The sequence below is a fragment of the Rhinolophus sinicus genome, linkage group LG06 (genome assembly GCF_036562045.2).
Source record: "Rhinolophus sinicus isolate RSC01 linkage group LG06, ASM3656204v1, whole genome shotgun sequence".
Classification (NCBI taxonomy): Eukaryota; Metazoa; Chordata; class Mammalia; order Chiroptera; family Rhinolophidae; genus Rhinolophus; species Rhinolophus sinicus.
In genome coordinates, this window is record NC_133756.1 from 155,611,389 (window position 1) to 155,633,028 (window position 21,640).

The 21,640-nt window shown below is 41.6% G+C and overlaps 1 protein-coding gene across 13 annotated transcripts in view; it reads left to right on the forward strand.

The window, feature by feature from the left end:
• The first annotated feature begins 796 nt into the window (after positions 1-796).
• CTNND1 (catenin delta 1) overlaps positions 797-21,640 on the forward strand; it is a 44,478-nt gene continuing 23,634 nt past the window's right edge. For 3 of the 13 annotated variants that reach the window (XM_019715389.2, XM_074336419.1, XM_019715393.2), the window contains exons 1-2: positions 797-1,026; positions 21,212-21,325. The gene's annotated coding sequence lies outside the window, so the exon portion shown is untranslated. Of the gene's footprint in view, positions 1,027-2,834; positions 2,896-21,211; positions 21,326-21,640 lie in introns of all 13 variants that reach the window. The other 10 variants (XM_019715397.2, XM_019715398.2, XM_019715402.2 and 7 more) reach the window with 7 other exon arrangements.

The window sequence follows — 21,640 nt, forward strand, 5'->3', positions numbered from 1 at the left end:
ACAAAGAAGGCGAAGATTCTTGATGTGAGACTTGCTTTTCCTTACACATGCTGTTATCTCCTCTAAATGTATTGCTTGTTTATTGGATTCCATTTATTCTGCCCCTCAAACCGATATTATTTTAATTTGGGGGCAAAGGGGAAGACAGTGATTGTCCTTAACAGCGCAGTGGATTCAGCTTCCTTCTAGTTGAAAGTATAGACGCTAAGAACTGTTAACAAGTGCAGACCTTTATTTTTTCTAATTAGCTCTAATGCAATTAAACCAAAACAATGAAATTGAGAGTTTACCTCAGGTATCCCCTACCATCCCAATCAACACGTAATAATCCTATTTTTTAGGATTTTTCTCTCCCTCCCTTCTTGTCTTCCTTTGGGAGAATGCTTTGGGGTAGAAAGCCACAAACCAAATAGCAGCAGGCATATAAAATCAGCTCTTTTCTCTTTCCCCACCCGGAAAGGAAGGGAGAGGAAGCCAGAACACCACCATCAAAGAGAACTGATTCTTAGGCAGGCCATTCTAAAAATCCCTTGTTCTTTTGCCCCCCCTCCCGCCCCCCCAGCAGAGCTCTGCAGTAATTCTTCAGAGATTGTATGGTCTCTACTTTAAATATAAATATATATATAAAACTTCCCCCTGTCTGTCTCCTCCTCTCTCTCCTTCCCCCCCATTTCCTATAATAAAGTTTCCTATTGGATAAAATCAGCTCCCTGATTTATGCCTGGCTCCTATTGGAAGTTCTCAGGGGCTGACATCACTTAGGAAAGCGAGGGGGTAGGGCTGCTAGATCAGTTTGTCACCACCCAGGCTCCCTATCCTTTGGCTGGGTGCAACTTCCATTTTAGGTGTTGGAGCTGAGAGAAAAAAAAAAAAGAGGGAGAGAGAGAAAGAAGACCAGGAAAGATCCTGAAAGGAGGAAGAGGTCGTGAAAAATCAACTACCTTGCTGGATTTGTCTTTCTCAGCACATTGACGAAGCCTTGGGTTTCTTTCTTAAAGGACTGGTTTTTAGAAGTTCACATCTGAGGTGTGTGCCTTTTTAAAAAATGTGTCCAGACGGGTAAAGGAGGATAAGCCAAGTCGAATTTTTGTCTTACGGTAACCTGAGGAAATTTAAAGACGAGAGTCTGCTATGTTAATGGGTGACTTTTAAGCAATTATTAATTTATTTTCTACTTACTTTGGGGAATTGTATTATATTAAAAAAAGGTAAAATATTCAAGACCCAGAAACAAACTTCTAGGTCTCTCTAATAGAGGGCGATGAATAGATTCAGAAGGGTGAGAGCAATTCTGTGAATTTACAATTTGGTGTGTTCTTTGATTTTATATATTTTTCTGGATTAAGCTAACAAACTTCTGTTTTCAGAGCCTAAACCAAAGGTTGGTTTTTTTTGGCATGTTGCGTGTGGGTTGGGAAAGGAATTTGTCCGGGTCGGAAGCTAGTTATACATATGGCTCTTCATATGTTTCAAAACTTTTTTTTTCTTCTTTTATCATTAGATTTGTAGTGAAAAGTTGCAGGGAGATTTGTAGCTTAAATGGTGGTGTTTTCCCCCCCTAGAGTTTGAACGGCCCAGATCGGTTTCAGCCCTGCTGTCCTGGGTGGATCCCTCTTTTACTTTTCCAGGTGTGGTGGGTGGGAGCCTCACCCTCCTGCTAGACGTTGCCTCCCTGCTTTGCCTTATAAGAGAAAACAGATGGATCCATGTTAAATGAATTGTTATCTCCTTTTCTTCTAAAAACTACCTTTGATGGCACGATGTGTTGTTGTATGTTCAATCTGCAAGTACGATAGTGTTTGGTTTATGTGCTTAAAGGCATAAGGAAATTCTAATCCTGCTTTTTATTTAGTTCACCAAAGTGGCAATACACCTGAAAATATTTTCAGCTTTGTGCTCTCTTAAAGGGCCATGGATTAAATAAGGTTAGGCTGAGAGAAAACACTTATATAAACTTTAGTGTTCAGAATGCATTTGAGAAAGCACAAGGGGAGTTCTTATTTTAAACCAAACAGTTCTTTCTTGGAGGTGAGTTTTTTGTTTGCTATAAAATAAAAAATCTGTTAAGAGCTGAAGGCCCATGACTGCTTCATATTTTATATTTAATCTTAAGATTTGTTTTTGCAAATGCATTCTTGCAAAAATACTGATTCTAGATAATTACATAGCCAACTCATCAGTAGCTGAAAACTGGGTGTTCTCTTCCTTCTCCCTTTGAAAATGCGAATCAGTCTGAAAATTATAGCTGGATTAGATACTGCCCTAATTGTAACAAGATGGGCCTTAATATGTAAACTGCTCATTAGCTTTAAACTGGTATGTACCTATAATCTCAGATTTTGTGCCCCTTCTAAACCCAGTTTTTAGACGAGAACACTTCCTTGAATTTCTTTTCTAGAACTGAGATTATTTCTTGAAAGATGATTTCATACTTGTAAGTTTGTGGCTTCACAGGAAACTAAACTAATGTAATCTATGCGAGGGCTACAGTAAGATTTTAATACCTGGATCTCATAATTATAGCAAGTGCAGTTAAAAAGGAAGAAAAAAAGCCAACGTGTACAGTCTGTTGGGCTATAGTTCTTATTTAAGATTTTCCAGTTTTTCTTTCAAATGTCTCTCTGCCTTGACTCCAGCCTAGAGAGGTTTCTTGGTGGATCTTTGAAGGGTTGGTCATGTTGCTGCCAGAGTGTCGGTTTCCTACTCAACCTTTAGGGGGAGGGATGAGGGAATCTGAAGAAGGAGTACAAAGGCAGTTTGAAAATAGGTTCTGGATGACTGAGTGGTTGGTGCTTTGGGTCCAGCTTTAAATATTGGGCTTTGTGTCGCCGCAGGGAGCATCCCAGCTAACTATCAGCCAGGACTGTTCCCCGAACTGAGGCGTTGTTTTGACTGGTATGTACCATAGAGCCTTTTGCATGATAAGATGGAAGATTGTCTTTTACCTCACCTCTACTAGTTCTTTCAGGAAATAGAGTAAGGCATGCGAATAAGTACATCCTTTTATTTTTTTGTTTTGCTCCTCCTTTTGGTTTTGGGGTAAAAAATGACTAGTAAGTATGAGTTGTGCAGATTTTTCTTTCCTTGTTTGACTCCTGTATACTGTTGGTTCCTTTGTTATATGACTAAGGTATGTACCGTCTGTGTTCCAGGTGGGGGTCTCTTGTGGGTGGTTAGAGTTCTAGTGCCTTTCTTAGGGTTCCCGTTACAGAGAGTCAGAAGGGCTGGAACATGTTCTTTCAGGTAGTATAAAAATTGGTACTATTGGAAATCTTAGAAAAAACACACCAAAAAGCTCCAAGTAATTGCAATTCACTTAGGTTTCTGAGGTAGCTGCTCCCTAGGGATGGCTGCAAATAAATTAAGCATAGATCACTATTCATTTGGAATAACAAAATGATTAGCTCTGTATAATTTATTGCTTTCTATTTTGATACCTGATGGCCCCCAGTACTAACTGCCAGGACCTCCCCCCCTTGTTTTTTTACTGCTTAGCATTTTTTATGCTTAGCATTTTGCATAAACCATTTATTCAATTTCCCACAACAACTGTTGTTTTTTGTGTTTTTTTAAAAAGGAATTTGAGCCTTATAGAAGCTGAGGTTTGCTGAAAGTCTCATTACCCATAAGGGGCCAAGGCTAGGCTTAAACCCTGGTCTGACTAACTACAAAGTCCACGGACTTAACCACTAATACACCGCCATTCTCCAGAGAGAATAGAAAAAAGATCCAGAACTGAAATGAGCCCTTGCTAGAGGCCAGGGTGCTTTATCTTGCAGAGGGTCAGTCCTCACTTAGATTTCCAACCCCCTCCATGTTGGAATAACCTATGTGAAAAATCCATTTTCCATAAAGCCATGGGGAGCTGGATATGCTAGAATGGATCTTATTTCAATCTTTAGAACAGAGATCTTTCCATATGCACAGCATTGCTGTCCTGATTTCTTAAACTTACTTGAAATGACTCAAACTTAATTTGATTATCAGTGAAATTTCTTCCAGAGAATTTTCAGGCATAATATTGCCAACTTGCAGGGTAGAGGGTTGTAGCAGGTAGATCAAATAATGTTTATCATACTGTATTAAAATAGTCTAGTTTTGTCTTTCCTTCTAGACTATGAGCTGCTTGAGTATAGGCACTAGCTTATCTCTGTGTTCTCTTAGCACCTATGGTAGTGTGTGGTGTATACCGAGGTGTTCAGTAAACCTTGTTAAATAAAAGGCACTTGATGGGAATGAGTGAGGCACCTTTGTGGGAAACGCTGAAGGGAAGTTGAGATAGGAAGCACTACCACATAGATGAATACAACTGCAATGTCATTTTGCAACTTTACTGTAGTCTGTAGTTTCAAACTTTCACACATCTCTCACCTTTCATTTTTAAGTAAAGTTTCTTGAAATAATGAAGATTTAAATTAAAAAAAATTTTTTTAATCCTGTTTCCTTTCTGGGCAAGCAGTCCAAAGAATAGTATAAAAAAGTAAGGGTCCTCGTCAGTTCATTTCATTACATTGGCAGCTGTTAAAAGCACTGAAACCTTAGTTTAGCCATTTCTAGGGGAGAGGGACTGGTTACCCGGAACATATTAGGGCAGCGGCAGGCAAGTACTGCTTTCAGCCATGTTGGAAGTGATTGATTTTTATACTTGTTAATACAAACATAAAAAGCTTGGGATGATAATTTGAACATCAGTGTTTCAACAAAAGTGTGTCTGGATTATCACTGTATTTTTTGCCACTGCTACTGCCATGAAACTTCAGGAGATTTTGTTCATAAAGTGTATTGGGAAGTTTATGAGTTTAAGAACCCAAATTAATTTTCAATGGTAATTCAGAATAATAGTAACAAGAAACTTGCCTAAAGGAATGTATCGTAGGTAATCAGTATGTTATTTCATGTTCTCTTTTCTCTTAAAAGGGGCTAAATGCCATGAGAAGCTGAAATAGGGATTGCGCTGCCTAAATGCAGCTGCCTCCAAGGTTTCCTATGGAGAGCATTGACAGGGAGCCTGGCAGGGAGATTGTAAGGAGAGAAAAACAACTGTTCTGGTTAGAACAAGGGGGAAAGAAGGGTATGGATTGATTTGTATTTAATGATATTGTATAATGTATCTTTAGAAGTAATTTGTCCCTCTAATTCTGCTTGGAATTGCTGATTATTAAATATTGTTGATTATTAAATAATAAGCATTCAGAACATGGCCCACAGTTACAGTTCTGGTTCAGGGACAGTGTTCCCCAATTTTAGGGCCACTTTCTCTCCAGTGGGTCCTTCAGTCTGACTGGAATGGTGTGGGCAATTTAGATCAGGAGTGTAGTGGAGACCTTATCAGGATCCAGAGTTTTGTTTTTTTGAAGCTGCCTTTGCTCACCAGCAGGTAATTTGGTCATCACTTTCACAAAACATGTCCCATTATATAATGATAAATGCAACTTTTTACTGTTTTATTTTGAAAAAATTTCAGACTTTCAGGAAAGTTGTAATAGCACAATAACTCCTGTATACCCTTCATTCACTTAGATACCAGTCGTTAGCATTTTGCCATAAATGCTTTCTTATTCTATATTTTTTGATCAATATGCTGACCAAGTGGACTTTCCAACCTGAGAGTTCCACAAACATGGAGAGGCAAGGCAGTGTAGCACAGTGGTGACGAGCATGGGTGCTGTAGCCAGACTGCCTGGGTTCACATCTCGCTCTGCCACTTACTAGCTGTGTAACCTTGGGCAAATTGTTTCATTGTTCTATGCTTTGGTCTCCTTGTCTGTAAAACGAGGACAATAATATTAACCATCTCAGGATTATTGTGATGATTAAGTGATTTAATATATGTAAAATTCATAGAACAGTAACCAGCTCATAAGTGTTTGCTGTAAGAATGAATGCTTTAAATGAATTCAAACATCATTTGCCTGTTGGACTAAATGCCCTTTAAGGTCTCTTAACACCTGAAACTCGAATGGTAGATATAGACACTTCTATTACAGAATAAATGGGCTTCCGGGATGGATAAGCTAACTTTATTTTTTAATGGGAAAAAAGTGTCTTTGGTAATACAGGCAAGTTTGGGGAGTTGTGTGGGCATGGTTGTCCAAAATAAGGGTGCTTTGGGAATGGATAACTTTGAATAAAGTATGAGTATGAGTGTGGGAAAATAAACAGGTGCAAAGCTTGACTGTCTTGCAGTAATTTCTTCGGAGACTTGGATACTGTAGGGCGAAAAAGAGCAATACAAGTTTCTCCCACCTTTTTGTATTTAAGAGACAGACAAGTACTCCAGCATCCCAGGGTAAACTTTAATTTTGGCAGAGAATGGATTGAAAACGCATTGTTTCGGTTTATTATTCTTGACTTTGAACTGGGTTTTTTTTACCTTGGAGTCACACTTGTCCAAGATTTTTAGGATAATATTCCATTTTGAGTGATTGTACAGGAAGCAATTACATAGAAATGAAGGCAGGCTTTTACTATCTATCCCTTTTCTTGAAATAAATCTCCCTCTTTTATGTCCAGGAAACATCATTCTCTATTTCAATCCTTATTTATGGACATTTGCAAAACTGAGACATGTAGAAATTGTGAGTTTCGTATAGAAAATGCTTCCTGTGAGAAATATGCTTCCAAGAAAGAGGTCTGCTCTTATATATGGGAAAGCCAAACTGTGGCCTGTGGGAAATATGTGTTAGATGGAAACTTCTAGGTTTCTTCCAGCCTAGTTTTCCTTCGTTTTAAATAACCCATGAAACTAATGTTCTGAACAGTATTTAAACTAATTTCTATTGGCACTCCATAACTTCCCTTTCATAACTCCCCCACCAACTCATTTTTTTTTAACTCACATTTCCCTCTACTGATTTTCCTATGCTTTCTCCTTTTCAGTTGCTTTCCTGTTCTCTGGTGTTTCCCTTTGCCTCTCCCATCTTTTTTCACCCTTCGGTTGGTGGTCTTTATGGTGTCACTTTGCCTCACTAACACTTAATATGGAATAAGCTTGATTCCTATTATAAAATAAACCATACTCGTGTGCTAAAGATTAGGATTAACTGTTCTGATCCAAGAAAATTGATCTCTTAATAATTTGGATTAGTTTATCTTTTTTGATTTTCAGATCTCATCCACATTTACTAATTAATGACTCATTTTGGTTCATTTGACAGAGCAAGAGAAATTTACTTTTCCCAGAGTAAACATCAGTTTTGTGTGTGCTTCCCAAGTTCTGTATTGGAATGCAGTAGCGTATTGAGAGTTCTCTTTGTGAAGTGAAAAGGTGTTTGTTATAGGGAGCTTATATTTTAAGAAACCAAAATATATTCTGATGGTTGTGGATATAAGACATTGTTATAGAAACTAGGTCAACTTTTCAATACCTTTATCAAAGCACCTACAGTTCATTGCAAGTGAAATAAATCTCATTGAAATAAAGTAGCTGGTGTATATTCAGCACACTTTTAAAATAGAGTAGTCTATTTTAAAGGAGACGTTGGTGCCAATCTGATTGCTTTCCACTGTTTCTTTGTTGGAATGGGAGTTCGGTAGCCTCTCTGCTGTTCTGCTCTCCATTGACTACTTTGTTAAACCAGGGCAGAGTTGGCTATTTGAATGTCTACCCTCCTGAAGGTCAGCCAAATCTCAGGTCAGGCTGCAGGAGACCCCAACTGATGGGCCTAAGATGGCAATTAGGAAAAAAGTATAGAAGGAAAAATCAAACAAGGTTGATTTATTTTTGTAAAATTTAACTTTTTGTTTTCATTGAAAAAGTAAAACATCTTCATTCATTGAAAAGAAATTTGAGTCTGCTGTATGCCACGCATTGGAGTAAACAGTATACCAAATAGACCTCACAGAGCTTACATTCTAGTTGAAAGAGACAGATAATAAATAAGTAAATACATAGTATGTCAGAATGTGGTAACACTATTGAGAAAAAAATAAAGCACAGTATGTAGAGTGGTGATTAAGAGGTGCGAGGGTGGCAGTGAGGTTTTTTTTTAACAGAAGGGTCAGGGAAGGCCTCACTTATGTATAAGGTATGTTTGAGAGAGACCTAAAAGAAGTTAGGGTGGAGTCATGTAGCTTGAGTAAAAAGTGCAAAGGCCCCTGGGCCTGGTTGTTACTAGTGAGCAAGGCTGGGAGTGGAGGGGCCGTGAGAAGTAGACCTGTTCAGGGAGGACCAACGGGTGGCTGCTGGGAGAATGGGGAGGGTGGTACAGGGCCTCATCTTGGACTAGACAGCACAGAGAAAAGTTGTCTCCTCCCTTCCCACCCCAGAGACAAGAGCTGTTACCTTTTTGTATGTTCTTTGTAAGGAGTTGAGGCGACACCTGACCTAGCCTCCCTCTTTCTCCCTTTGCAGAAGTTCATGTGAGTATAGTCAGAAGATTTGCAGAGGAGCAGATTTTGCATAGGTCAATGACCCTTGCTTTGGAGACTGATAACAGAACGACAAGTTTACTTAGAATAAACTTTTATGTAATTGGGAAATGAGATAAAAAAAACTTCTTCCCTAGAGAAATGTATTTCTCCACCTTCTTATCTACTAAATCAGTTTTCTGTGAACAGAAGTGACAACCTAGATCTGGTACAGTTCCCTTTTGAGTACAGTTACTGGTTTAGTTGATGTGCTTTTGGCCAAATATTACTCCTGCCCCACTTATTTGCTGCTTTGCCTTTTACTCATTTAACCAAAAATCTCTTGCTTCCCCAAAGCCCTAATCATTGGGATCTCGTGGCTTTCAGAAACCGCTTTATAGGGCACCGTATCCCTATTTCTGCCTTGCACAGTGGGGGAGATGAGCATCCCTGATGACTACCTGTAGGTCTGTGTTCCCTCTCCATGTGTATGTTTGAGCAGGAAGGGTTATTAAAGCATCCTGATCGATTTCGGGAGGATTGAGGAAGAAGCACCAACTATTCAGTGATTGACGTTCTGTGGCAATCCCATATGGGAAAGTAAAAGGATTTTTGATTACGAGTACTTGTGTCTTGAAGCAGCCATTCTTACTTTCCCTCTCGAGTTATGGTTCAGGAGCTGCCGGTTCGCTCAGCTGGTTAGAGCGCTCTGCTCTTAACAGCAGGATTGCCAGTTCGATCCCCACATGGGCCACTGTGAGCTGCGCCCTCCAAAGCTAGATTGGGGCAACTGCTTGACTTGGAGCTGACGGGCCCTGGAAAAGCACACTTAAATAAAATAAAAGAAAGAGTTCTGGTTTAGCTAGTCTGTCCCTTAGTGAGGGAGTCTCTCTATCGCCATCTTTCTTAGTTTAGCCCTGGAATTCGACGTGGTAACCCTCTGTTCTTCCCTTTAATTATACCTGTGTAGTTGTCATCCTGTTACTTAATATCATCTGTGGAAGATGACCTCAATCACGAAACTTTTTTCCCCCTTCCATCCCCTTTTCCTTTGGTCAAGTGACTTTATCATCTTGCATAGGAAATACTCGAGACAATCACAGAGTCCCCCAAAGTTTGAAGTTGCTTGACATATATTCAACATTTATAGATGTTTGTAGTTGTCTTGAAAGTGTGTCTTTCAATGCCATTCTTCATTCTTTTTTCCTAAGTCTTTAGTGACACATGCTTTCTTGTGGAAATATTCCTCTTTATGATTCTTCTAAAAACATTTTGGTACTCACTTGCTCTTATTCAGACCAGTTACAGTGACTTGCTTGGATAAGTGTCAGAGGTAACACTTGAATCCAGAGTTTCTGGTTCTTTCTATTATATTATCAACTGGGCTAGAATTATCTAGAATTTTGAATGCTAGATTTAGGACTTTGGACTTCTTTGGGGATGGAATATGGAACCAGTCTGAAAATGTGGCACAGCTCTTTAGTCCTTGGAGGAAAGTTAAACTGAAAGAAGTGAGGACGTTCTTTTTAGGTTCTGAGTCTAGAATACAGGGTTTAGGATTGTTTCTTTCCATCTATCCTTATATTTAAATCTGTGTTTTCAAAAAGCTTCTAATTCAAAGTGAATGATGATCTGAGCTGTCTGGTGCACGAACAGTAACGCAATCCCCAATAATGTGTTTTATAATCAGTGCCCTTTTTGCAAGAGGAATATGGTGGTAAGCGGGTTGTCAGGGAGAGGCCAACACAGGTTCCCAACAGCCGACTATCAGAGTCACTATGAGGATGTTCTAAAATATGAATTCCCAGGCATTCTCTCCAGAAATTGAGGTAGGGGGTGGTGGGGAGGTAGATTTGGGAGACTGTATTTTTAAAAAAACGCTTCCCAGGTGATTCTAATCCTTCAGGTTTGAGGACCCAAATCCCAAACATTTGAGTTAAGCTACGTAGCTATATAATTGCTCAGGTGGGTGGTCATTTAATTAGTATGAGAAGCAGAGAAAAATAGTTCATGGCAGTAGACATGGTGAGCAGGTGGTTAATTTCAAATTTTCTACCACTGTATCCTGTATTGTTTGGGAATTACAGACATCCACCTGATTTCGGGGCTATGCCAGCTCTTTAGCATGGTATGGAGGACTTGCCTCTTAGGGGGAAGGGAAACTTTTAGATCATATCTCCGTTTCCCCTCCGCATTTTGAAATTGTGGAACAAATTCAGGAGAGGATGTTAGCATTGAAACTTAACTGGACAATTTGTTTAAAACTCAACGGGAAGGGCCAATGTTACTTCCTGTCTGAAAAGGAAGTGCTGGCTTCCTTCCCTTCCTCCTTGGCTAACTCTGGTCAACTTAAAATGTGAGTGGGGGAAGGCTGATCATGTTAATACTTTTAACTGGCCACCCATACCTTGAGAAATTGGGTTACCATCAGTGTTCAAGCGCGGAAGCATAACGTTCCTTCCCTTCTTTCCTTGAAACATGAAGAAGGGTGTCATGTGGACTCCTGTCTTCTTGCTGGTATGTGGGAGCCCTGTAGGTATGGCGGTTGCAGTCCAAGAAGCCTTCCAATCTCCCAGATCTTATTTTGCATTCAACCTTATACCTCCCCTCTATTTTCTGACATTTGAAAATAGTTCAAGGAGTTGTAGCGAAGAAACTGAAATCCATTTGACACTGAGAGTTAGGTTGTGGAAAGGAGAACATAATTGGGCAAAGGAGAGTGGATGACAAAGGTTTCTTATTTTTAAATTGAGCCAAGAAAGCATTCCTTGTAAATGGGGCCAGTTGGCAATCTTCCTGCTATTTTAGTCCAGGCTTCTCCTTCCTACTGGCCCGTCAATTGTATTAAGTGTTTGATGTGAGTTTGAACTGTGGTCTCTGGAGTTGGGGGGAGGGAGAGTGGTGGAAACAGCTGGTGCCTTCATCAAGCTATCTCAATTATGCTGCTTTTCAGAGTATGGGGGGTGGCTGGTGGCAGAGGAATTGGATGTGTTAGCAGAGTCCCAGCAAACTCTCATGTAGTGGGGATTGGATTCTCTGGCACTTTTAATACTATGCAGGATGTTGGCTAGTTGGAATGTAGCTAAACCTTTCCCAATCACATTCTTTTCTCTGCTTCCCCCCCAGCCCACCCCCACCCCAGTGCTTTCAGCTTTCGGCCTGATTTGGTGAGAAAGGGCTATGTGGAAAGTTAGCAAAACAGATTCATGCTTTTTCAACCATTGAGTATTCAGCTTAAGTCTTTGGGCCCCTCCCTTGACTTTCTCCTTACCCATTCATTATTCCTTGGGTTAAGTTTTCTAAATATGTCTGCAAACAGCTAGAGATACAGTTAGAACCAGAACCTCTGGTGAAGTCATACTGAATTGTAATCGGTCAGCTATGCTGTTCTCCTTTCCTCCTTTGCTGACTGTATTTCTGAGTCAGCACTCCATTTCTGTCTCACCTGCTCCATTTGAGGCGCAGAACCTGTCAAGCATTGTTTTGTAGCAGCAGCAGCAGCACTGATACAGGTGTGTCCAGTTCTCTGTCTTCTGGGGTGTGTTTTTCACCCCTCTCTCATAAAAGTATCTCAGAAAGCTCTCCTACTAGACTCTACTATTTTTATCTGCTTTTCTGTGTCCACCTCATCCTATATGGTGCTTAATTGACTGATTTATTTGGCCGAGGCTGTGAATGAGGGAGAATCTGATAACAATACTAACAGTTGTAACTCATTTTTCAGTTCTTGAGAGAAAAAGGGAGTTATAGTCTGATTGAATGCGAGGTAACAGATCTCAAACTGTTGATTTCGTGTGCTTCAGTGATAGCTTGCAGGGGCTAGGCCCTGCTATTGAAGCTCTGTTCTAAAACAGAGTTGCCGAACGATCTTTCTCTGTCCAGCCCTAGACTGGCTAACTATTGCATATATTCCTGCCCCACCTCCTTCCACCTGGTTCCATGAGATACAGACATGGACTAATTTCTTCTAAGTGGTGCTGTTTTAGACTTAGTTCCTTTTGCATCAGGTACTATCTAAATCAGAGTTAACCCAGAGTACTTCTAATAGATCCAAGGAGGGAAGGAGTCTAGGAGAGAGAAAGGAAGGAGAAAAGATGACAAAGGGTAGCATACATATTGCTAGGTGGGTGTTCCTCTGATTAGAGAATTCGGTGCTGAGTTGTGCTCTGCTTTGTGCGAGTGGAATTGAGCCCTTTGGACCCAGGGTGTTACTTCTTTGGATTTCAAGGGTATCTGGCTAACTGTCTGCATCTTTGTTTCTGAGGTTTAGGGCTAACGTCCAGTGGGCTTGTACAAGATAATAGAAAAATGTATCAGTGATCCCATTCTTGGAAGCAGCTGAGGACCCTTATTTTGAAGGGGGGCTTTTTTGACGAGGTTCCAAGTCTACAGCCCCTCGTCCACTCCGGGGAGAGTGTTGAGCAGAAAAAGCCGAGTGAGGTTGCTGTCTTGAGCTCTTTGTTGCCAGGGCTACTGTGCAATTCCTAGTGGTCCTCCTCTCCTTCCCTGGGGAGCAGGGAACTTTGCTCCCAGCACCTGCTGCCGCCTGTGTCCTGCCTCTTCGTAGGGTGGAGCCTGCTGCCTTTGTTTGTTCTCTGCGGGGCCTCTTAGGAATCAACTTTATGCTTGTGGGGAAAAGTGTTGGAAAGACTTTGAAAAGAGTGGAAATGGGTGATGGAGAAGGTGACAGAGGATATGTCCTAAAGTAGTCCTCCAGGTGGGAATATTCCAGTGACCGAATCCAGGCGGGAGATCAGATTGCCGTGATGAAGCTTTCTTTGGGACGTATTACATGTGGCTGAGCTGAGTGTAATAGCAGCAGTAGCTTTAAAATCCTCTGTGCAGTGCCTCCAAAGTGAAGAAATTTGCCAAGTAGGAATCTTAAAATTCCCCTCACCCACTCTGAATCCTTAGATCCACACACAGTATCTTTCTGCTGATTCTTAAAGGCCTGAGCTTTGTCCTGTGTAGTGTTGGCTTGGGGCAGGGAGGAGGGTTGTTTTCCCGAACATGATAAGGAACTGAGCAGGGCAAAGTGGGAGCTCTGGCTGGTGATTGGTAGACAGGATGCCCTGGAATGCGGTTGGCCTGCAGCCCAGAATCCAGCACTTTGTATTTGTTTGTTTCTGGGAGACTGTGGTCTGGTGCTACTGTGACAGGAAGTGAGAAAGCTGGGAGTGGGGGAACGGAGAGGGGCGATGTCTTTGTGGTTCTCCTGTGAAATCTCTTTGTCCCTGGAGAGCAGCTCTGCTGCGGGGCTCTGCTGAGAAGAGAGCAGCCTTTGTGTGTCTAATGGGTCTCTGAGCATCTAGCTACTCCGAGGGATTAGGGAGTGTGAATTCTGACCGTGGCCTTTTGCATCTCAGCACTTGAGTTATATAAATGTCCGTGGTCTCTTAGCATTGGGGATCTCAGGGAGTTTTGTGTGTGCTACTATTATTTATAGATCTCTTGGATTTAATTAAGAAAGGAATTCTAGAAGGAGAGAGATGTTTATACAATGTTTTTTTTAATTGTATATATTGCAGATATTTTGTTGGGTCTGAAAGTGACAGAAACAGGCAATGCTGGGGCTTACCTTTCAGGTCTCATCGTTCTAATTGGCACCCCATTACATCCAGAGCTGAAGAAACCTATGCATTCTTTGATTTCAGTATTGAGAGGTACTGACAAGTCTCTGTTTGCACATAACTAGGGAATGGTTGGTAGTTTTCTGGGATTCTTCCCCCCTCTGTCTAGACTGAAATAGCACCATAGCACTTCTCTCTTCCCCTCTTCCTTCCCTTTTTCCCTGTTTTGTCTTTTCCTTGCCCTCCATTCCAGCTGTGAAACAGGCATCTCTTCTCTCACTTTGTGGATTGGATGGCTGAGTCCTCAAACTTCTTGCCAAGCTGGCTCGTCCCTGAGCACCCACACACAAACGGCCTTTGATTGCCGGAGGACAGCTGCCCTAGAGGCAGACTGCTAACATACCACTAGAACAATTCCTCCCCTCTGTTCTGGTGCTGGCGAGCACGACCTTTCCTGCTTCTAGTTCCTTCTGTTTCCAACCCCAGCTCTGATTTCTGCATTTGTTTTAATGAGATGTCACATTAAATGTAAGAGCAGGGATATTAGTGATTAGATTTTTCTTTCTTGAGGTGAGGGTGATGAGAGAATGTGGCATGTGGGCAGATTTCTAGAATGGGCCTTCCAGTGGAAAGGTAGACGATTGTGTACAAAGTAGTACAACTTTGGTCCCTCGCAGATTTCCTCCTGAATTCTTGTTCCTTGTAACGTGGGAAATCTGAGGGAGACTGCAAGCTATTCCCCAGAACTAAGGTCCTGTTCTTTAAAGTGAAGGTAAGACCAAAGGTCTAGTAGCCTTCACCCACCCACCTCCCTTCCCCCTTCCCCAAAAGTTTACTTGTGGTTAACTTCTCAATTGGAGTTAGAAGGATTTTAACCACAAGAAGCGGAGAAAGATCATACTCCTTTCATGCCATCAAGGAAAAAGAACATGGACTTGGAGTAGAACAGATGTGTTTCCTACGCTTACCAGCTAAGATGGCCTCAGGCAGGACACTGAATACTTCTGATATGTAGTTTAAAAGGGGGCCAACATTACCTCAGGTCGCCGAGATTAGGTGTGATAATTTGTAGGGGGAGATTAATAATTAGCAACTCACAACTTTTCTTCCCCTGTAAGGTCAGATTTTCTTCTCAGGGAGAAACATTACCTTCAGCTCTCTGTCCTGTAGCTGAGATAGGACATTGACAATTCCTTTGGTTTCCGCATAGATTGACACCTTCTCTCTGTTGCTTGTCTCAGAAGGGAGCTGTACTCTAAATCTGATAGAAGGGGGTGGGGTGCCTTGTTGCTCTTTTCAGGGCTTTGAAGAAGCAGGACTGTGTAAATATGACTCAATTACATGCTTTCAGCTTTTCCGAGTCATCTTCAAATGATGGGCAAAGAAATGGTGGGAATGCCATAGATGGAAAGTAAGGAGGGTTGGTGAAAAACTGCCTCCTTAAAAAAGGAATGTGAGTTCAGTTGGGTGATCTCTAGTAAACCCTAAGGTCAAGCTTTTTTTCCATGCGTTTTTTTTCTCTCGCCTAGGGTAGGGAAGGGTAGAAAGATGGCCCAGTTAATGTTAGGATTTCTCTTTTCTGTCACAAGAATTAAACAGTACCTTTTCATTTCGGTTAGACTTTTTCTCATTTCCCGTTGTGTACCTACCTGACTTCCCTCTCTTTTTCTACCTCCTCTTGTAGGAAGGAGCAAGGGAATTGGCCTCTCCCCTTCCTCCAGTCTGATACCGCCCTGTTTTTTGCCCCTCCCTCTTATCTTTGTTTCCTTATCGGCCTCTCCCTAAAGCTCTGCTTTCTCCTTATAAGGCTAGGTGAGATGCCTTTGGCAGGGTTGCTACAGGGATCCAGGTAAGTCACTTAGTGTGTCTCAGACTCTCAGGACAGAGAGAAAATTCTGTGTTATCTGTCCCAGTAGAGGGCCTTGGAGAAGCACGTGGGTGATGGGGGAGGAGGAGGAGGCGGCCTGGCCTGAGAGATCAGAGGACTTGTTAGACCAGTCCTGCGTGTGTGTCATACATGCTCCAGAGAGAAGCAGGTTTTGTTTCTTTCCATACCCGTTCAGTCCTGGGCCCCCTCACTCGCGGGGAGCCACACCCTTCCTTTGCTTCAAAGCCAGTCCAGCATTTAGCCATTTTTAGTATGTTATGGTTTGGGGGTTTTCAGAATACTTAGTAGGGGAAAAGAGATCAAGAAGAATGTTCCATCTGGTTTCTGAATTTAGGGCTAAGATGGCGGAAGTGATTTTCTTTTTCTTATGAAGTCGAAACTTTAAATCCTGACAGGTAACTTTGATTTAGGATTATAAGATGAAGTAAGTTTAGGGTGTCTTGTTGACCTATAGAGGTTGCCAGCTCAACTTCCATGTAACAAGTATTTTCTTAAACTTTGATATACTTTCCTCCTTTTCTCTGAAACTCCCATCAGAATGTATCACTCTTTCCTAAGAGGAGGGTGATGTGCCAGATTCCCTTAACTCATCAGAGAGGTTCATGATGGACACAGTGAGATCCATTCCTTCCTCGTGGAAGTGAGATTTCTTCAGTCAGACTCTGGGTGCTGTGAAGTGGAGACGTGGGCCTAGTGTAAAGCAGAGCCACAGGGAAGTACAGAAACTGCTAACCACCGAAACAAGGCCGTAAGTCTGAGAAGTGCTCAGTTGAGATTGTGAAGTGAGTGAGCAGAGTCCTCTTTGGTCCTAAAGCAAATCATGCCCAGTTTCTTAGCGTTAGTGCAGCAGGAGTGAGTCTTCCTGTTGAAGGGAGAAGGCCTGAATTGCTCTGACTGAGCTTCGGATGGTGGAACATCAAGTGGTGGGTGGGGTTTGGACTCTGGTACTCGCACTCTTGGTGATAAGAAGCCATGGAAAAACTGTTAACAAACTATATTCTTTTGATTTAAAAGTAAAATGGCAATTTGCTCTGTGGTTGAACACGAATAATTGCTTTGAATTTTGAGGCAAATGTCAGTTAAGGCAAATAGATACCTTTTAGGTATCTAGAGGACCCACCTTTCTTGGCTTGAATGTTATGTAATACAGTTGTATAGCATTACAGGTGCTATATTTTATTGGTTGGTAATCTTTAGTACGAAGGTGCTCAGTGTGCTTTAAAAAAAGCCATTTAAAAATCCCTAGGATGACACAGAAGAAGAGACTTGCTTATTGCATTTAGGGGAAGGGCATAGCTTTGTAACATTGATTTTGGTTTCATAATGAATAGATAGGAAAAAAGGAGGAAAGCTGATTTTTAGGCTGGCTACAGAAGATAAAATTTCTATCCTAAGAACCCAAAGACTATTTTGTGGGGTTTAGAGTTCTCAGGACAAATAATTTTTCCTCTTTCCACAGAGGCTTGCTGCCTAATTCTGGTTATGTCTTTGGATACACACATCTGAATTGCATGGAGGTAGGAGAGAGGTTCAGAGTCACTCAGCCTAAAGTTTCACGTATATTCGCCCATTAAAGCTGAACTCTGAAAAGTAACAGAAGTTGAAGCTTCCAGGGATTATAATTTCTCCAAGATCACAGCTAGTTTCTGGCAGTCAGGACTTGAACCCCGGGTCTTTTGACCCCTAGTCTGCACTTTTATTTTGTTTTTCCCATTGAGACTAAAGAATTCCTGTAGTTTACAGGGCTGCTGTATGTAAATTGGAGAGGGGAGCATGTGGAGACATGTGGTTTCTTGAAAAGCCCTACCAACAACGCCAAGACTCCAGTCCCTTGTGTTGCTATTTCTAGTAGTACTCATATTAGTGACAATATTAATAGCTTTCTGTGTGTCAAGATATTTTTCTAAGCACTTTATGTGGATTGTCTCATTCAATCCTCGCAACCATCCTATGTATTTTATTTCTCCCATTTTACAAAAAAAGGAACCTGAAGTTTAGACAGATTGTGGTACTTTGCCCAAAGTCATATAGCTAAGAAGCGATGGAGTTGGGATTTGAACCCATCAGTCTGATTCCAAAGTCTGTATTCTTAACTGTTAAGAATTGTAATTCCAAATTACATTTCTACAGTCAGTTTACACAATTTACAGTAGAACAATCATTCCAGGGACTGCTGTTGGCAAGAATTTTTTTTTTTTTTTGCCCTGCTGTCTGGTTTGCATTGTCCAGCTGTTTGTCCCTTCTTGGTGTTTGAATCAATTTAACTTCTTTTGGTTTGGAATATTTACAAAAGAGACTGCATCTGTACTGTTGTCATTGCTTGGATAGGGAGCTTCCTGTAGACTGAGCGGTCTGTCTATCAGACCTATGGCTCATTAAGAGTAAAACCAGTTGTTCTCAGAAAACCTAGCCTTAAGGTAATAGCTTAAGGTCCTTAAGGTCCTTAAGGTCCACTTTATGTGCTCCCACCCCCCATTCCACCCTTTCACTTTGGGAATTCCTTGGTCCTTTTTTAGTAAGAGCAAGTGTAATTCATTTAAAAATATTAAGTGGCAAACCTGGAAAGGTGTTGTGTTGGCCTGGACTCATAAGACCTTCCTGACTCTAACTGCCAAAGTCAGTTAATGGTTTGCAGATTGTGGTCTATAGCGTGTGTGTATGTGTACACGTACATGCATATACATAGAGATGTAAGTATGCGCATGTATATACACACACATATATACAGTGGGTGCCAAAATATGTATACACATTTTAAGAAAGGAAAACTATTAAGATTGTTATACTCAATATATACTAATAACAAAAGATTAAGCAAGTCACGTTTGACATCTGCGGTTACAAGAGGTGCTGAGAGTGGTTCCCATCGGCGTCCACTTCTGATTACAGAGAACTTCTGCTTGCACAACGCTGACCAAAGTGTCCACTTGTATACATTTTTTGGCAACCCCGGTATATTTATGATGTGTGTGCATGGAGAAGAAGCTTTCCCTAAGTCTCTTAAGTTATGAGGCAGTTTACTGTAGTTTGCCTAACTGCTTCATTCTCTTCCCCCACATATGCTTTTTCCTCCTATTTATGTCCATTTTCCCACATATATCTTATATGTAGACATATGGATAATCCTTTAACTTAAAGATAAGTGGAAACATTTTCTTTTCCCTTTTTCGTGTGATATTTGGGGAAGAAAGCTCTCAAAGGTTGTAGGGGAGAGGGGCTGGACCACACATCTTACACTGCACTTGTATTTTTTGGACTTGACAGCATGTAATAGAAAGAGAACACCGACTTTGGAATGGCACAGATCTGAGATTAAATTAAAAATTTGCTATTAACTGAGACCTTGGGTAATTTCTTCACCTAGGGCCTGTTTTCAGGTTTGCAATTAAACTTCCTTCCTTAGGGTTGTTGTAACGAGTGCTAGGATAATAAATGTTCTTTTCACCTTTGCTTTCTCCTTGGTAATAAACTGCAAAGGCCTCAAATAAGGAATCAAGAACTTACTATGGAAGATGTGTAATGCTGTGATGACTGCCAGGCACTAGAGAAGCACCTGTGTCCCAGAAACACTGGTCTAGGTGGGACCTCTTAGTAAATAGAGTTGGAGTAGGGAAACCAGCTCATCTGCTTTGTAGGACCCAGTTATGCTCTTGATCCGGTTAATTTCATCTACTACACAAAATAGTTTTGGGCTGAGGCGTTACCATTAAGTAATGTAATTGGAGGAGAGAAACTAACTCTTGAAACAACTTAATACCTCACATTTGTATAACGTACATTATCTCACCTGATCCTTACAGCAGCTGTGAGTTAGATGGGGCTGGTGGTATTGGCGTCTTCCGGATGAGAACATGGCAGGTACTTACTGCTGTTGTTGGCTAGTGCAGAGCCAGGACTGGGCCTGTCTTCTGAGTGTAGCCTGTTCTTCACAGCCTCTACTTCTGTCTTCTTTCAGACAGAAAATCTCCCGGTGCTTTTAAGGCCTAGGCATCTGCTCTCTTTCTATGTAACTGTGGTGTCCTCCAAATTAGAGCCAGGTGGTCAGCTTTAAAGCCATGAAGATATAGAAGACACTGCTTCCTGACCTCAAGCCCTGGATAATTTCCCTGCTACCCTTCCTAAACCCTTATTGAATTAAAGTTGTGAGGGCAAAAAGTGGCCGCTGATGGATGGGTGACAGTTTCTCTGTGCAGCGGGGAGTGTTGTCACTGTATGCCCCGTAGTAGTGGTAGTTTGAGCTTTTATTAGCAAAGAAAATTACAGGGCGGAGGCTGCCAGAGTGGTAACTGCAGTCCAGGCCCTGTTGAAACCCAGAACTGGAAGAATCCCTCCTGAACTCCGAGTCCTCTTGTGTGGAAGGTTCAGAGGTCACTGTACAGAGCGGAAGAGGGCAAGTGCTTAAAATGAAGAAATGGAGATGAAAAGGGAGCAGCATTTTTTTTTTATAAGGGTACTTGTTAAAGACCTTTGAATTGCCTCTTGGAATGTAGGGTGGGAATATGAGAAAGTCACAGTGGGCTTTGGACTGAAAGGAAGAATGGGAGTTGATAAGTGATTGTGGGAGCCCAGAGCTGGGGGTAGGAGGAATTTAGAGAAGTGCTACCGTATTCTTGGATTTAGGGACTGGATCCACTGGAAGGAGTCTTAGTAATGGAGACTTAATTAAAGAGTTTATTGGGCACCTGTTTATCAGTCCCTCTGGGTCCTCTTTGCTTGCTGAATGCTGCGTATGCAGGTAGACCTCGTGTAATGGCACTGCACAGATGTTGCGTTTTTTTCACAAATTGAAGGCAAGACCCTCGGCCAGCATAACGATTACTACTTGCTTTATTGCAGTGATCTGGAATGAACCGCAATATCTCCGAGGTATGCCTGTATCTGAGGCAAACAGGCCCAGGTGTCTGCTTGGTGGGGCTATGGGAGCGTGGGAAAGGGAACTGAAGCAAAAGGCTCAGCCTAGGCTAGTCACCACATGTCTTACCCACTACACTGTTGCGCTGGTTTCTCAATGCTGCTGTGGGCATGCTGGGACTGGGCCGGGAGGTTTCTGCCTCAGGGGTGGGGAGGAGGGGGAGGGCATTCCAACAGCATCCCCCCCCCCCCAATTTGGTTGCTGGGAACAGGGAGTAAGTCACTTTTTATCCATATTATAACCTCATGGTTCTGTATATAAGTGCAAGTAGAGGAGCCTCTGATATGACGGTAGGTCCAGGTATCTGAAAAGAGAAGAAAGTCCAAACGGCATTTATCACATTAAGCAATTCCAAGTCATATTTTAAATTACTCCCTTCCATTCCCAGATTGTCTTTCTCCCGATACCTGCCATTGCTCTTCTTATTTTTTAATGTATTGGGTATATTTTATTTTCCTCTCATTTCCATTTTTCCTCCAAATATTTCTGCAGCTCTCTCCTTCCTGCTTCCTCCTTGCTGTGGTGGCTGGGATGCTTCTCCCATGATTTTTTGAATCTAGACTGAGCTGTTCTCTGTTAAACCAATCAGTTACGACCTCTTAACAGGTGTGTATGGAAATATGTTTATTAAGAATGAGAACATTTAACTGTCTTTTTTCTTGACGGGTTGCTGAAAGGGTGGGGAATAGGGGAGAGGATTGATTCTAAAACCTGCCTTTCAGCACGGTATGCTTTGGACTGGCCATCACGTCTGCCATAGCCAAGTTGTAAGAGAGAAACCCCGTTAAGTCCAACAATGCCTTTCCATTTACTAGCCAACTTGCAGTTTACATAATAGGGTATGGTGAACTCTTCATTTCTATTTAACTCACTTATTGTATAAATAGTACACATAAGCCCTCTAGATATTTTGATATTTAC